This window comes from Alligator mississippiensis, chromosome 1, assembly GCF_030867095.1.
Source record: "Alligator mississippiensis isolate rAllMis1 chromosome 1, rAllMis1, whole genome shotgun sequence".
In the NCBI taxonomy this organism is placed as follows: domain Eukaryota; kingdom Metazoa; phylum Chordata; order Crocodylia; family Alligatoridae; genus Alligator; species Alligator mississippiensis.
In genome coordinates, this window is record NC_081824.1 from 5,154,504 (window position 1) to 5,171,488 (window position 16,985).

Consider the following 16,985-nt stretch of genomic DNA (forward strand, 5'->3'; position numbering starts at 1 on the left):
GGTGCTGCGACAGCCCTGTTGAGAACCACGGCCCTATAGCCTACTGATGAGGAAGGGGATCTTTAAGCCATAATAACGAAAGGACACAGGCCTGGTATCGCCCTCTCATAAAAGGTGATGCCATCCTTTTTTTTTTCTTACCTGGGTGCCAGCTAATTAGCCCACCCCCTTTTAAGACAGGGGAGAATAAAAGAGAGGGGTTGTGAGATCAAAGTTAGAAAATGCAAAGCGGGATTTAAAGCACTTGTGCCTTGTTAGCTCCATCTAGCTGAGCTGTGGAGCACAAGATGGATTTCTCAGCTTTGTGGAAAATTTTAAAAAGTCATTACATTTTGACGTAGGGATGTTGGAGATGGGAGATCAGCTCCACGGGGCTTAAAATAGGGCGCCGAGTGACTGCCGGAGACACATAATTCAATGACAAAAGGCAGCAAGGCCCGAGTCTTCAGTTGTTGCAGCTGCTTTAAGGTGTTTGGCTTTTGCGAACCACAGCTTGAGCCGTGGCTGAGAGCAGCCCTCAGACATCCACGACTCTGCTTGAAGCGACTGGTGTTCACATCAGGTGCCAGGTGTCATAACGTGGTCTCTCAAAATTCGCTCCTTTTGGGGGTTTTTTTTGGAAGGCTTTTGTCTGAGTTTCGAGCTTTATTCCTTGCTACAAAATGCAAATCGGGTACTGGGGAGAGGAAGTCGCTGCAAGAGTTTCTGCATGGATTTGCCTCCCACGGGCTCCAGAAAAATGAAAGAGTCTCAGCTTCTATTATAGGATCATAAGAAAGAGGTGCTGGAAAGCACTAGATGGGGATATCTAGTCCAGCTCCCTGATCAAGGCAGGAGCATCTCCGACTAAACCAGCCCAGCCAAGCGTCTGTCCAACCTGCTCTTGAAAAGCTCCAGGGATGGAGGTGCCTTAATTTCTCTAGGCAGCCTGGTCCAATGCATGAGCACCCTTGGTGTCAGAAAGCTCCTTCTCATCTCCAGCCTCAGTTTCCATTGCCCCAAGTCACGTCCCCTACGGCTACAGAGAAAAGCCCATCTCCGTCCTCCCTATAATCACCCTTCGGGTATTTGGAGACAGTCATCAGTCTTCCCTTCCCCAGTCTGGGTAACCCTAGTTCTTTCATCCCTTCCCATAAGTCCTGCTTCCAGGCCCCTGATCATTTTTATCCCTCCCCACTGGACTCTTTCCAGCCTGTTCACATCCTTCATGAAGTGCGGGGCCCAAAACCAGACACGGGGTCCAGGGGAGGCCACACAGGTGCTGAACAGAGCAGAAGAATCACGTCCCTTGCCTTGCAAGTGGTACTCCTGTTGACACAGCCCAGGCGGCTGTTGGCTTTTTTGGCAGCAAGAGCGCACTCCTGGCTCACATCCAGCGTGTAGTCTTGTAGCAGGACAGCCCCCGAGGGCGGCCGTGTCGCCCCCTAGTAATCCTGCTTACCCGCTCTGGCCTCTCAGGGTACCACCCTGCTGCCCTGCCTGCTGTGCCTTGCGGTTAAAGTAAAGTAGGGAGGATGCTCTCAGGGGCCAGTGAGCTCAGGGTGCTCCTCCTACCCTGGCCTCAGCCCTTTGACTCTGATTGTGGCCCTCAGCCCAGACCACCACTTCCCCACCAGGCCTATCAATCACTCCTCACAGTTCCTCTAGGGCCCTGGATCCAGCCATTTGCTCCCTCTTCATTAATGGGGTACAGTCCCCATTGCAGGTCTACTGTAACCCCAGGTCCTTCTCTGCAGTACTGCAGCCTAGCAGCTTATTCCCCAGGCTGTATTTGTGCATGCAATTTTTCTGTCCCAAGTGCAGGACTTTGCACTTGTCCTTGCTGAATGTCATCTGAGTGATCGTGGATCATTTCTCAGGTCATTCTGGATCCAACCCTCAAAGGCTGTGTGTAGACGAAACAAAATGTCCTGTTTATGTCCACGTAACTGCGTTTCTGTTTCCACGACCCAGGATTTCCTGACGCTATAAAGTCCACTTAGCGCCGTACGTTAACACTGCTCAGAGATGTTTTAGCGCGTGTCGCTTTCGTGCTGCGCCGCTCCATGTGTCGATTTTGTTTGTGCAAACAGGCAGAGACTCCCAAGTGTCTGCAATTCCACCCAACTTGCTGTTATCTGCAAATTTGCTAAGCATGCACTCAATCCCATCGTCCAAATCATTAATGAAAATGTTAAGCAATACTGGACCCAGAGCACACCCCTGGGGAATGCCACTTGATACCTCCTCCTGGTGAGCACTTGTAAAAAAAAACGTTTTGTATCAGCTCACCAACTCAAAATGGGGAGCTAGCCCCTCAACCCTCCAAACCACTGCTCTGGCTTGCAGCTTCTCCTCCGCCGAGTGTGCATGCCCTGTATGGGAGCGAGCCGTACGTGCTAAGTGCTGCGACCCCATTCTGAATGATAGGTGCTAATGCATGACAGGATGTCTGAAGCCTTCCAGCCTAAACAGTGTGCATCTGCTGGCTGGCATTGCTCTGCCTGACTTCAGAAGAGGAGTGGCCAGCAGGATAGAGCAATTGAGACAAACCGAAGATGTGAGACACGTGCCGTATGACCATCCCGCAGTGCACAAAAGACTGAAATCACTCAGGAGCTTCCTCACCAGCACCCAACCTCTTGCTGCCACACTCAAGGAGACATGACTATGGATGTGGAATGAGAGGCTGAAGAAAATACCTGACTGTGACAAAATGGATATTCCAGTGGCTGAGTCCTTACCATCAGGGCTGATGATCTATGGCAGAGGTGGTGATGTCTCAACTGCCTAGGTACCGGAGTCGGATGCTCCAAGGAATTATTGAAGAAACGGGGCTACAGCATTGCTTCGACCACCTGTGACTGCAGCACAGACCCTCAGACTGTGCAACATCTCCTGCAATGACCACTGCTCGAAGGCACATGTACAATGAAAAATCTTGCAAAGTACAATCAACAAGCACAAGCATGTATGACAAAATGGTCAAATGTGGTATAGAGACATGAGAAGAAGAAAACCTCCTCCCAACTAGACATTGACCCATTGATGACGATTACCTATCTGCCACGATCTGCCTGGGATGGTGGACCGCTGATTGGACCGGACAGGGCAATTCCCAAGTTCATCTGTGACCACACATACCAGAATGCTGTATTGTTAATCATATGGAGGGCTTGTACAAACTCCTGCTTTCTTTGCGGCCAAGCTCAGTCAACAGAAAAATATGTGCCTTTCCAATCCCTGATTAGACAAGTATCCCAAAGGTCATCACTCCACATTTTTCATTAGGATCCCATGTGCTACCAATTATATATGTATCAGTACCGTACCGACCTGAGGCGCCTGACGCACTAAAATTGCATTACGAGAATGTTTGTGTTTCAAAATCAAACGCCCAAATGTCAGGAAGTACCTGAATTAACTTCACTTTGTCTCTCCCGTGCATATGTGTATTGACTCATAATGACAAATTATATTTTCCGTGAGATCCCTGCCTCATTCAGTGTGCAGGACAGGCAGGTCTTGTTGAATGAACAACTATGCAATATTTATTTTATCTAGATTAAATGTTTTTAAAGCAGAGTTGACAAAACCTTGTCCAGGATGGCTCCGATCCTGCCTTGAGCAGGGGTCTGGACTAGGTGACCTCCTGAGAGCCCTTCCAGCCCGACTTTTCTATGATTGTGTCCACCATGTGGCCCTGGGCCTCCTGAACTGCACTCGGACTCCAACTTCACAGAATTCGTCTTGTTGTGGGCTTTTCTGTAGAGCTCATCCTTTCAGAGATATCAAGGAATTTAATTTCACACAATCCTAGAAAATTCAGGTTGAAGGGACCTCAGGAGGTTGCATCTAGTCCAACCCCTGCTCCAAGCAGGACCAGCCCCAACTGCATCATCCCAGCCAAGGCTTTGTCTACCCGGGTCTTCAAAACCTCCAAGGATGGAGACTGCACCACCTCTCTGGGTAACCTGTTCCAGTGTTTTAATACCCTCCTCCTGAGTTTTTCCTAATATGCAACCTCAACTTCCCTTGCTGCAGCTTGAGCCCATTGCTCCTTGTCCTGTCATCTGCCCCCACTGAGACCAGTCCAGCTCCAGTACTCCTGTGAGCTGAGGTGGTATTGTCCTAATTTTGCAGAGGGAAAACTGAGGCTCAAACATAAAGGTCAAAGGTGTCCATTCATTTTGGGTCCTCAATTTAAGACACCTATGGACATATTGTTCGACATGCTTAACCTTTTGATAGCTCAAAGTCACTGCTGATTTCATTTGCAGCTGAAAGTGCTCGGCATTTCTGCAAATCAGACTGGAGAGCCCCAAGCTGGCACCCAGAAAATGTGGAACGGAGAATTTAGGGGGTGCCCGTGAAAAGTTTGGCATGAGAATGGTATCTAGCATCACCTATGAGCTCTGTGAGACAGGGAGGGACAGAACTGCCTGCATTATGAAACCATCTTTTCTCTTCTTGTCATCACTTGCCTAATTCCTTACACATCTGCCAAGTTCTGCATACCGGAGGCAGGTGTGCCACCAGCGCACACTTAAGCACCAGCAAAAGAAGGATGGGAGCATGGCAAGGATATGGTCACTGTATCAGCATAGAAACCTTTCCAAATATAAATTGTTCACAGCCAGAGTCAATGATCCAGAAATAACTTTCGTATAATGTAGGTGCTGGAGACAGCAACGCTTTCATTGTGCTGGAAGGATTCGCAGGAACTGCGTCTCAAGTGCAAGAGGAGCAAAGAAAGGAAGGGCCACATTGAACTGGATACTTAGCATGAATTAAATGTACTTAAAACTCCAGTGTCCACATGTTCAAGCAGAATAATACGCTACGTGTGTGCACATGGTATCACATTGTGGCAAAGGCTGGCCTTTCCTAGCGAGGAGCATCTCCAGATTGGGTTGGGTTACCGGAGGTCCTGGGGCGGAGACAGAAAATCTTCTGTGGTTTTTTTTTCTGGATCACTGCGAATTTTGGGTTAAAACTTCCATGCTCTCGAGCGGTCCTGTGATCCTCAGCGTGCACCGTCATTGAGTGTACTCTGATGTGCAGGGCGCTGGGGCAGGTGGAGCAGTGTTGCAGGGCCAGTGATCCACTGCACCGGCCGGGATCCTGTAAAATCCACGTGCATTTTATATTTCATTCATCCCAAGATCTGCAGATCTTGTCCAGCACTTGACATAGTGCTTGGCAGCTTGCTGGCTCTGACCGGACTCCTGCTTTGCTCCCAAAACTGCTCATGGTCTTTGCTTCCCCATCTTTTATCCACTCGCTCATTCCTCCCAGTTGCCCAGATCTAGCTTTTTTTCCACGAATCGAAGGCCTTGTCTAATAGAAAGCAGGGGAGGGTGGCGCTTTACAGATTAACCCATTCAGAGAGTCATAAACTTTCCTAGGTGACAGCTTAATTCATCAGATGTTTCTGAAGCTCACGACTCGCTAAATGAGTTCGTTTTGCCCTGCCCGCCATCTCCCTGACGTCAGACGGACCTGGCTAACTATCTAATGAGAGATGTGGTCTGAAACCAATTGGAGTAAACTAACACAAAGACCGTGCGGACAGTCTTCTGTTTCAATGGGGTGCATGCGTATCAGTTCACCTGGAACTGGCCGAGAATCGATTTAAACTAACCCACAAGAAGATGCATTTTTTTAAGCCAAACTAAATGTCTGGCCCAGCCTGTTGCTCTGGTTTAACTGAATGAAGTTAAAAAAATGATTTCAACAGGTATCACTAACCCGCATAGAAACATTTGAAGGGGGCAGATGCACAGCGTGTTTACTCCAGAATAACCGACCCTGGATTTTACTCCGCGACACATTTTCCCTGCAGGAAGAAGCAGGTGCTGGCACCTGCCGCTCGATGGCAAGGGAGCCCGTCTGCTTGGAGCAAATCAGTGCCCCGCAGTGAAACGAGGAAGGGTGCGGATGCAACAAGTGCCAGCAACCGTCTGGGGAGCAAATTTACTCCTCTCTCCCTCAGAAATGACATTAGACTGGAGAGCAGCAGCTCCTCTGGGCTGAACGCCATGCCTCATGTCCACCCCACCGTTCCTCTGGAGCAAACTGGGAACGCTGGGACGTAACCGTGTCCTGTGTCCCCACCCTACGGTTGTTTCTGTTATTCCCAGCTACTTCCCCATTGATACGTTTCCGCACCGATTTGTCCTTCGCGGGATATGTTTGACATAAACCAGTCCCAAAGAAAACTCCCGACTGCCCTCATCCCCTTCCCTTTCGGTGTCTGGAGCAGGGGCCAGTGGCACAGGGGCTTGCGAGCAGGTCAGCACTGGAAATAACTATTAATGCAGCTAAGCAGCAAACTAACGAAGTGGTAGCAATTAAGTGCAATCTTAACAATCAGCTGCAAACCTCTTCCTTCACCACGCTCAACACGCCACGGCTATTAACGGTGTGCCACCGGGCACCTCTGGCCCTGTTTGCACAAAATATGTGCCTTTTCCCTATTTGTTTTCTTGCAAATACAGAGACAAGGCAGCAGCGCAAATGAAAGTTGCCCCCAGAGCCAAAGTTGATGCCTCTTAAAATTCAGCACCTGGACCAGCTGTTGTATGCGCAAAGAGCCTGCTCGAAAACAGCTGGAAAATTATTCTAGCCATCGTGCCTTCTCCCCCAGGCAGGACGGCAGCCACACTTGATCCAGCAATGTGGGCAGGAAAGGATGCCACGAACCTTGTTAAATGACCTCTCCCTTTCTCATTTCACAAACTGAGACTAAAGTAACTCAACTGAAGCAAGCAGAATTACTCCAGGTTTATACCTGAGACTCAAATCTGGTCCCGTGGATTTATGTTCCCTTCCTTTTGCAAGCGCTCAAACCCCTCACACCTCCAGGGAGGCATCCTATTGGGAAAGTGTGCGTCGTTCTCTGTCTTGAAAATAATTTAGCAGGAGACAGGGGAGAAAATGAGTATGCTATGGTCAGTCAGCTCTCTGCCCACCACCACGCTGTCCCTTATAGGAAGTCCTCCTGATAGGTCTTTTCTACCTCTGGTTTTTGTGACTGAAATGGAGAAAGGAGTTAGTCTTCCCCTAAGCTGGAAGACCTAAAGGGAACGTAGAACAACCCCTACGCATTAGCCCTGATTGCAGTTTGCCTGGGCTCTGCTCATGCATACGAGCCCCCGGCATTTTGCTTTGGCTTTTGGTACAAGGGAGGGGATGAGAAGCAGGAGGGGCGCGTGAAACAAAAAAACAACACAAACAAGGGAAAGTTATGGACTATTTTCAACCAGGGGAATGAACAAGGAGGCATGGGGAGTGAGAAGACCTAGCCCCAGCACCAACTGGGAGAAAGGGAAATGGGCAACTCCCCCTCCACCAGACTCACTTAGATAAACCAGGAAGTCCTTCCTGTCAGCTGGGCTGCTGTGCCGCAGCGGTCGGCGAGTCAGAGCCCATACTCCGCTCCTTTAATTGGGTCCGTGGTTCTCAACCGTGTTAGACTCAGGCTCCCCCGCTTTGGACAATGCCAGCTCTGGGTTTGCACTCCTTTCTCAGCTACATAAAAATAATAGTGCAAATCTTCTGTTGCAAAGAGACCGCTGCAGGGCAGAACGGTTTTGGTGCTCTGGGTTCCTGTTTGAAATGTCTGTGAATCATGTGCAGGTATTTGCACACCTAACAGTGCTAATACTTGCACGGCACCCTTAAAAGAAAAGACCGTGACTTTGGGCAATGGTGTGTGGTGCATTGGGCTGGACATTGAAGCTAGGACCTGTGTGCGTGGTCCTGTCCCCTCCAAGTGTCATTTCACATAGGCTTGAAGGTCCTTGAACCTGACTGTTTGCCACATCTTGTTCTGCGCCACGTGACGAACATCCCCAGGGGGACTTACTGCAGCCGCATCCAAATTCTCCCCATTTCCCTGCGACAGCTGTCCTTGATGTTCAGCACTGGTGAACTCCTCAATGTTCGCTTTGGCCCGTGGGCACAGGAGAAGTCATCTGCTGAAGAAGAAGAGCCAAACGTCATAAAGTGTGCGTGGAGAACAAAAAGTCATTGGGCCGTTCGCAGACAGGCTTGTCACAAAGCCCAGAGAAAATGCCGAGTCTGCCGGCGAGGAATAAGCCCTCTGTTGTGCTGTGCCTGCTTCGTAGCCAAGGAGCCTCCCCGAGACGGCCAGAGGAAAGTAGGGCTGGAAGGGATCTTGCAAGATCAAGTCTGGCCCCCTGCTCAAGACAGGATCAGCCCTGACTAAACCGCCCCAGCCAAGTGCCTGTCCAACCTACGCTTGAAAACTTCCAGGGATGGAGACTCCACAATTTTTCTTGGTGACCTATTCCAGTGCTTGGCCACCCTCATGGTCAAAAAGTTCCTCCTAATCTCCTAGGGCCCATCTACATATGCATTAATGTGCTTTAGTTAGTGCTCATTAAATCTAGTACCTCCATTGTGAGATACCAGGAAAACTTTAGCCCAGCTTAATGTGCATTAGCGAAAGTGCACAGTTTTTAGTGATGCTTTAATGCGCATTAGCCTATTTTAATGCGCATTAGCAAAAATGCATGTTTTTTTAGTGACACTTTAATAAACATTAAAATAGGGTAATGCACATTAAAGCGCACATGTAGATGCACCCCTGGTTTCCTCGGCTGGAGGCCGGATAGATAGGAGCAGCGCAAAGAGAGAAGCAGCCAGGGGCGTTTATTTATCAGAGACTAAACTCTTTTTTAAAAGCAAATGCTAGAAAATTATTAAGGGTCCTGCCAGCCTGGATCAGCAGCTGCTTGTTTGTAAAGAGAAAAGGCAATATAAAATAAAAACAGTGTAGGAGATTAAAGACGATGTGGTCCAGTGCAAGAAAAAAAAACAGGAAAAAATTCACAAAAATGTGCAGATTCAAGTCACGTTTTATTCTGATGCCTTATTCCACCCTTTAATTAAACGAACAGAGGGAAATAACTCCAGTCAAGTGCAAAAGAAAATACATACGAGAGGAGAAAGGCTGAAGAACGCTTCAACTTGCACTTGTTTTAACATGAGCATGGCACCCAAGAGGAAAGTGGAGTTATTCCTGACTTATACCAACTGTTTGCCAGGAAACCTGCTTTATCAGTGTCTAGCAGAATTTGGATTCAAAACCTCAGAGACCACTTGATCAGCAGCTGGAACGGTCCATGGCCAGATTTCCAGATGTTGAGGTTGGATATTAGGAAAAACTTTCACTAGGAGGGCAGTAAAGCACTGGAACAGGTCACCCAGAGAGGTGGTGGGGTCTCGACCGTTGGAGGTTTTGAAGACCCAACTAGACAAAGCCCTGGCTCTCTTCTCCAGACAAAATCAGCCCAGTTCCCTCCTCCTCTCCTCCCCAGTCCTGTCCCCCAGCCCCACAACCATTTCCACTGCCCTCCACTGGACTCTCTCCAATGTGTCCACATCCTTTCTGTGGTGCGGGGCCCACAACTGGACACAGGACTCCAGATGTGGCCTCCCTGGTGCAGAAAAGAGGGCAAAATCTAGCTTCCCATCCTCATGGGACCTGGATTCTTTTGATAATCTGCCCTAATTATGGGCTCCAGGAGCTCTACTGAAAATCCCACCACCCGAGAAAAAGCCACCAGTGCCCCAACCAAGCTCCCCCTGCTAATGATCAGAAAATGAATGACGGGAAGGGAAACCAGCTCTGCGTTTGCAGCTCACAGGAATTTCCGCTGCCTTCCTTCTGCGTACAATGTGAAGAAACACGGTCCTGCCGGATGATATTTTGCTGGGGCCGGGAGGAGCCGAGTTGCAGGTAGTGATGTGGGAGCCGTCTTTTCCCCCTGCGTCTTGGGGGAGAATTTTTGGCTTATTCTGCCTTTGCAACGGCAAACGCGCCGCTCCAGGTGTTGCCGGTCCAATAGCTTGTTCATGTCCCGTGTTTCCTGGAGCTTGACCAGCTCGTGTCAGGTTGTTTGCGCCAAGGCGTTGGAGCCGTTTCATGTGCACGCGCCCAGTCCTGCAGCATCTGAGTTGCACGTGGCAGCTGAGGGGAGCCAGGGCATTTATCATTTGTTTCCGCTTGCATCCGAACAGCCATCCGTTACTCTGGGCCCTTTTGAAACTTAAAACCAAAACGTAGCGACGTTGCTGTTGCTTTTGTTTTTACAAAATCTATGTTTGTGGCCAAATTTGCCCCCACAGTGTCCACTCCGTGACTTTAAAATATCACTTCAAAGGAAAACAGAGAAGAAAGGAAGCTTTGTGCCTTGGAGCAGCACTTGGGGTCAGAAGCTATGGGTCCTCTTCCCTTCCCTTTGCAGATGCCCATGGGATTTGGGTGAGCTGCTGTGCCTTCGTGCCTCAGTTTCTCTAGCTGTATAAATAGGGAATAATCATATCGACTTCCCAAGGGTAGTGGAAGACTTCTTCCATCACCCCGTCTTGCAGCTGACGCCGCGCTGCCCTCGGTAGCACCTCGCAGGGTCTGTTTGCAGAATCGGGGCCTGCATTTGTAAAGTGCTTCGGTCAAAGGCAACGGAGAAGAGCCAGAAGGGAAAGGATCCAGCACGCTCTCCAGCCCCTCCAGCATGAAGCATCTTCCTAGAGCAGGATCCTTGTCGTGCTTGAACCTGGCAGGGTGCACGAAGGACAGAAAAACTCCCTTCTGCCAACGGGAAGTGCTTCTCCTTGTCCTTGGACCTGCAGTCACAGAGCACATCTGCAAATACTCTCTCTCTCCCCCAGCAGCGCGCTTTGGAGAGGAATTCAGTAAATCAGTAACAGACAGGGTTTGGAGAAGGGAACAATTTGGTCTAAACCCCCTGGAGCTTAGTGGATTTCTCCACTCTGCTGTTGGCCAGGAAACTACGAGCAGGATCGTTCTGTGCAAAAATGAGAGGCCTTTTTTCCACGTTTTCAGGGCAGGGACTACGGGATGACATGGAGCTACACATAATCCTTGGTCCTGGGGCCAGTGCACCAGCCTTGCCATCAGGAGAGCTGGGCTCCCTTCCTGGCCGCACCCCAGACTGGCGCCGCTTCCTTGAGCAAGTCCCATAGCTGTTGTGTGGCTCACTTTCTCCATCCCTAAAACAAACGTATCACCCCTCTTGCAGGGATGTTGTGACGGCTGAGTCAAAGGACTTCACTCCTTTTGGAGCAAAGGAGCTTTTTATTTGTACAGCAACATAGTGCAATAGTTTAAAGCAGTGGTTTTCAACCTGTGGTCCATGGACCCCGTGGGGGCTGCAAGCTATGTCTAAGGGGACTGCAAAAGATGACTCTGATCAATCAAAAGGATATGAATACCCACCCTTATGATTCAAAGGGGTCTGCACCTCCATCCAACATCTTTTAAGGGGCTGCAAATGAAAAAGAGGTTGGAAACCATGGGTCTAAAGAAATGATAGGTGTTCATAATGTGTTATTGAAGCCCAGTCAATGGATGAGCAGCAGGAGGAAAAGGATACAGACTCCGGACAGGTTGCAAACACTTATACTCCGGAGCACATGCCAGCCTCTGACGGAGGAGGGTAGAAAGAACTTCCCCCCGGGACTGAGTTTTCCATTGCAGGGTCGCTGGCACATCCTCTGCTAGAGCCGGCAGTGACGGGAGACCAGGTTTCTTGGACCACTGGGCTGAGCTGATCCCACAATACTTGCATTTGTTGCACACACAGAATCCAGCGTGAAACCCTGGCACCTTCCTGCCTATCTGCGGTGCATGAAGAGTCCCCGTCACAACTCCTCTGTGAACTATTATCCCCATTTTACAGGAGCAGGGAGTGAGGACATCTCCCTGCTGAGTACAGAGGTGATCCGGCTCGCTCTTGGGAGCCATCCTGAGCTCCCCATTCGCTGCGTGGCATCCCACCCTGTCGACTGGTATTGCCCCCATGCAAGGCGCCTTAATTGTAAGCAATGCAGCGCCTAAGCCATGGATCTCACCATGAAAGACCGCCCCGTGCTCCCACAGGGCACCTCTAATGAAGGTGGGATTTGAACCCCCATTTCCCCAAGCCTTGGTTGACGCCTGAAGCACTGGACCGCTCATTCTTCCCCTTGGACCTCAATGAGTTTTTCCATTGACTCCGATAAAGCCGGGGTTTCTCTTCTCAACGGAAGGCGCTGCTCGTGTGAACCCAACGTGCAAAAGGGACTGGCCTGTTGCTCAGTGATCATTGCTGGAGAAGCATGTCACCTGTCATCCAAAGACTTAAATGTTTTTACACAGCAAAATAAAAGTTGCAAAATAATTGGAGGCACCACAGGGCAGAGGGCAAAATTGGGTTGGTGACGACAACGACGATGATGATGGTAATAATAATAAGTAATCTGTCCGATGAGTCCTGCAGCATAGGAAATGGCTCTTTGTTTCGGTGTGAGCGAGCAGACACCTCCGTGGACCCTCCACGTATAGCTCAGACCTTACCGGGGTAAACGGGCACAGCCGGGGGTAAGTGTTTGCTGACGCGGAGCCGAAGAATCATTTCCTGCGCTGTAGGTGTCGCGTGGGTAGACCTTACACCCAGCGAGAGGTTACAGGAGCTGATTGCAGTGGTCCCTTTTGGCTCTAAAGCCTGTGCATATTGCTATCATAAACTGACTGTATCCAATCTTTCCCAGTGCTGCTGAAAGACAAGAAAATCAACCTCAGATTAAGCTGTCCTTTCAGAAGCTGAATGGGATATGAAGCTGTGCTGTTTAAATATACAGAAGAAGGCGAGTGATATATCAAGTATCAAAATACCGAATGGGTTTCTCAACTTTGAAACGGTAACGAAAAGCAGATGCAGTGACTCTCGGCATTTGCAAAAAGCTGTTTCACTTGGAAAAGGACAGAAAAATCTTCCACCATGTCCTGGGTCCTGCAGGGAAGCCTGGGATGATTTACGCCTGGCTTATCCCCTCGGTGAAACCAATAGGGTTGTGTTTTATAAAAATGTACGGTTGAAAATACTCCTGCCTCGGAGGCGGGAGAGGCTGTCTGATTTCTTGCTTCTGGCTTTCCCAGATCAAAGTGGCTGAGATACGCTCGCTGGGATTCGGGCTTTCACTTGTGTCGCGTATGCTAGCGCCCACCTTGAGCAGGCCGTCAGATCTCCTAGCTTCGAGCCTCAAACTGGGGACCTGTGCTGGTGCAGGGGTCCTTCGCAGCCCAAAACGTAGGAAGAGCAGAGCAGAGAAGATTTGCTATGGGAGAATACGCCGATTTTCTGCAATGAGGGGATAGGTTATGCCTAGTTCCTAGTGCCGGGGAAGCAGGGCGCATTGTCAGGGCAGCGGTTTCCGGTGGGCTCAGCCCTCCCATGTGAGCCTGGATTTTCAGGAGAGCTCATCCAGGAGGGAGCTGAAACGCTTTTGAAATCTGGCCCTAAAGATTATATCGGTTGCAGCGATTCAGATAAACACCGTGTCTGAGCTACATGTAGCAAGCTCTCTGTCTGAACTCATATGACCAATAATTCAGTAGCCCAGTTTCCATGCATATGGGGAGGGGTCTTCCATCACCTCCGATGGGAGACCATTCCAGGTCCGATAGGTCCTTGGGGATTTGCCCCAATTCCAGTGTCAGCAAAGAAAACTCCCATTAGACTCCTGAAATGTACCCCAATTTGGTCCTGTCCTCCCTTAATCATCTCTTAGCCAGACAATATATTTATTTAACTTGACACTTAAGATAAGATATGATTGTTACAAATGCATAAATAGCCGTGTTGGTATTCCAGCTTTGCATTTCCCGGTTTGGGGATTCGTAGTCATATAGCAAGAATAAAAAGAGCACCTGAAGGCATGGCCAAACAGTCTCCTTAGGTGAGAAGGCAGGTGGATGTGTGTCTTCCCCCATATACCAATGCACCTCGTCTCCAGATGGGTTGTGTCACTTTTCTCTGAGCTCCCTCCTATGGCAGAGTAAGTACGTAGGACACAGCTCACCGCTGCGTGCTTTGTACAGCCGCTCGTACCAGCATAAAGCGCTCTTGTTGGTACTTCAGTCATGTTTTACATCTGCTTTGCACCAGAGTAAATGATATCAAAAGGTACAAAATCAGGGCTGGGATTCAGATTAGTATTTTTAGTTAAATGCTGTTGGAGGCATGAGTGTGGATGCCATGTAGCCAGCAGGACACAACAGTGCAGAACAGGATACCGTTTTATCTTGCCGGGATCCTGTGATCCCTGCTGACTTCCTGCCCCTGGGGCGGGGGGCTGGACTCGATGATCCTTCGGGGTCCCTTCCAGCCCAGATGTCTATGAAATCTATGAGGTGGGAGGAGAAAGGAAAGGTATTTCATTTATGCTCAACACAAAGGTTAGTGATTTCTTCCCTTTCTCTGATTCAGCACTGGGGAGGCCACATCTGGAGTCCTGTGTCCAGCTGTGGCCCCCCACTACAGAAAGGATGTGGACACATTGGAGAGAGTCCAGCGGAGGGCAATGAAAATGGGGCACGTGACTGGTGAGGAGAGGCTGAGGGAAATGGGCTGATTTAGTCTGGAAAAGAGAAGACCGAGGGGGATTGAATAGCAGCCTTCACCTCCCTGCAGGGGGGTGCAAAGAGGATGGAGCTGGGCTGGTCTCAGTGGGGCAGATACAGGACAAGGAGCAATGGGCTCAAGCTGCAGCAAGGGAAGTTGAGGTTGGATATTGGGAAAAACTTTCACAAGGAGGGTGGTGAAACACTGAAATGGGTTAGCCAGAGAGGTGGTGGCCTCTCCATCCTTGGAGGCTTTGAAGACCCAACTAGACAAAGCCTGGGCTAGGATGCTGCAGCTGGGGCTGGTCCTGCTTGGAGCAGGGGTTGGACTAGATGACCCTAATTTTCTATGATTCCCTGATTCTGATCTCTCCCAAGACTGCTCCCTTTTATTCTTCTTCTTTGCAACATCTTCATTTCTGCTTCTAGTACTTTCATATGATGGTTTCAAATTGTTTCCTGCTCCGGCATGTGTTCCCTTTCCCTTTTGGAGCTCCTGGACCGCGTCTTTCCTCCAAGGTTCCTCCAATAGCTTGAACGGCTGCCATCCCCCGCGGGGTTTCAAAGAGCACGCTGAAAACCTTCCACCTCGCAGACACTCCCTCCCTCTCTCACTGTGTCATATTGCAAATAATTGATTCCAATTTTAAAAATTATTCCCATGCACTTTGGTTTGAAATTGCTGAAAGAAACTGGGTTTGGAGAGCTGAGCGATGGGAGGGAGGGCATGGGGCTGTTAAATAGGAGTCAGAGGGTTCAAAGGTTTTCTGTGTTGCTTTTTAATTAAACGGGTTACGGTAATTTATTGCCTGAAACAACAGATTTAAAATATCGAGCTTGGGGATTTTTGTCCTACTTGGCTTTTAACATTATTTTATTGCTTTTTTATGTGCCTCAGTGTCTGAATCCTAATGGAGTGACAGAAAAGTGATTATCTCATTTCAGTAAGACTTTCCACCTTAATTGAATAGTGCAGTAGCATGCATTTCCACAGTTCAGAGATTGGAGCCATTTCTACCCAGAAGGTATGACAGCATGAACTATGGTCCCGATGCATAAACCACGCAAGAGTTTTGCTTCTATATAAGCATGTGAGTCGTTTCAGGGACTACCAAGGGACTGCTGAAAGTTAAGCACGTACTTATGTGATTTGCCTAATCGGTGCCTGTAATGGGCTCAGGGACATGCTTAGCTCAAATAGTCTTTTCTTTCCTGGACACCCTTGCCCCACAAGAAACCCTTACATCAACGAGTGCTCACTAACACACGTTACAGGCCATAGAGGGGGGGCTCGCAGTCCTGAGCTCTCCCCAGCCCCTGAGCAGGTGCTGCCAGCTTCGTGCTGCTCCCTCGCGCCGTCCTCCTTCTCTCCCGTGGGCGAGTTCGCTCTCGCAGCCTCCCGGTGCTGCCGCCTCCAGCCCTGCAGCTCTCCCACTCCCAGTCTCCATCCTCTGGCTTCTCTCCCCAGGTGCCTTTAACTTCCTATGGCCGGGTGATCACCCTCTGCAGCTGGTCCAGTTCTCCTAGGTAGTCATCCTCGGCAGCTGGCTGTAGTCCCTGCAAGCCTGCAGACACCTCCAGCGTGCAAGCCTATGCCAACCAGCCTACTACAGTACCCAGTCTACTCAGTCAGGTATGGAGCAAGTGAACCTCAAGAGCATAAAATATTCTTAATTCATTCTGTTATGATTAATTTGTGATGCATTAGTGCCAAGGCTTTCCAGTCATGGACCTTGGCCTGTTGTGCTAGAGGCTGTACAAGCACTGACTCAATGGCTCATTCCTGCCGCGCGGTCTTCACCATCTCAGCACCAGACGAGGAAAGCGATGGTTACAGAAAGGCAGAGAAGGGAACAGGAGGGCGTGAAAAGAAGCACAGTGCTCCAGTCGCTCGAGCCATCAGTTGTGACTTTTAGTTCCTAGAAAATGAAAACAGGCGGTAACATCTCAGCTTCTTCCTCCCTCTGAGCAGTCACCATCTTCACCCTGCTCCTTTCAGTGAAGCAGCATAGACAAGGAGGGTGCAAGGGACCTCAGGGCGTCACATCTAGTCCAACCCCCTGCCCCAAGCAGGACCAGCCCCAACTCCATCATCCCAGACAAGGCTTTGTCTAGCCAGGGCTTCAACACCTCCAAGGATGGAGACTGCACCACCTCTTTGGGGATCCTGCTCCCGTCCTTTACTACCCTCCTACTACTTGACTAACTGAGACTAGAGAGACTCTTGCCACACATCTATGTACCACGCATCTAGTACCCCCATAGCTGACCTTACCTTTCCATATAAAGGGCAAGAAGACACTTCAGGCAATGAATGACGAGGTGCCACACGTAGCCAGGAGAAATGCGGACTGCTCTGTTACTGTGCAATGAGACTGTGGGACTCATTGCCCTGCAGCGTTCAGAAACAAGCACTTCCACGAGCAGTTCATTGAAATAAAAATGTTTGCCGTCGATGATTAAGACCAGGATGGGCAGTTCACTAATTGGGATGAATAGCAGCGATCAGTGTTCCTGCCTTTGTTTCACTTCTTGTTACGTTTCGGGCGAGCACCTTCTCTGCGGAGGATTG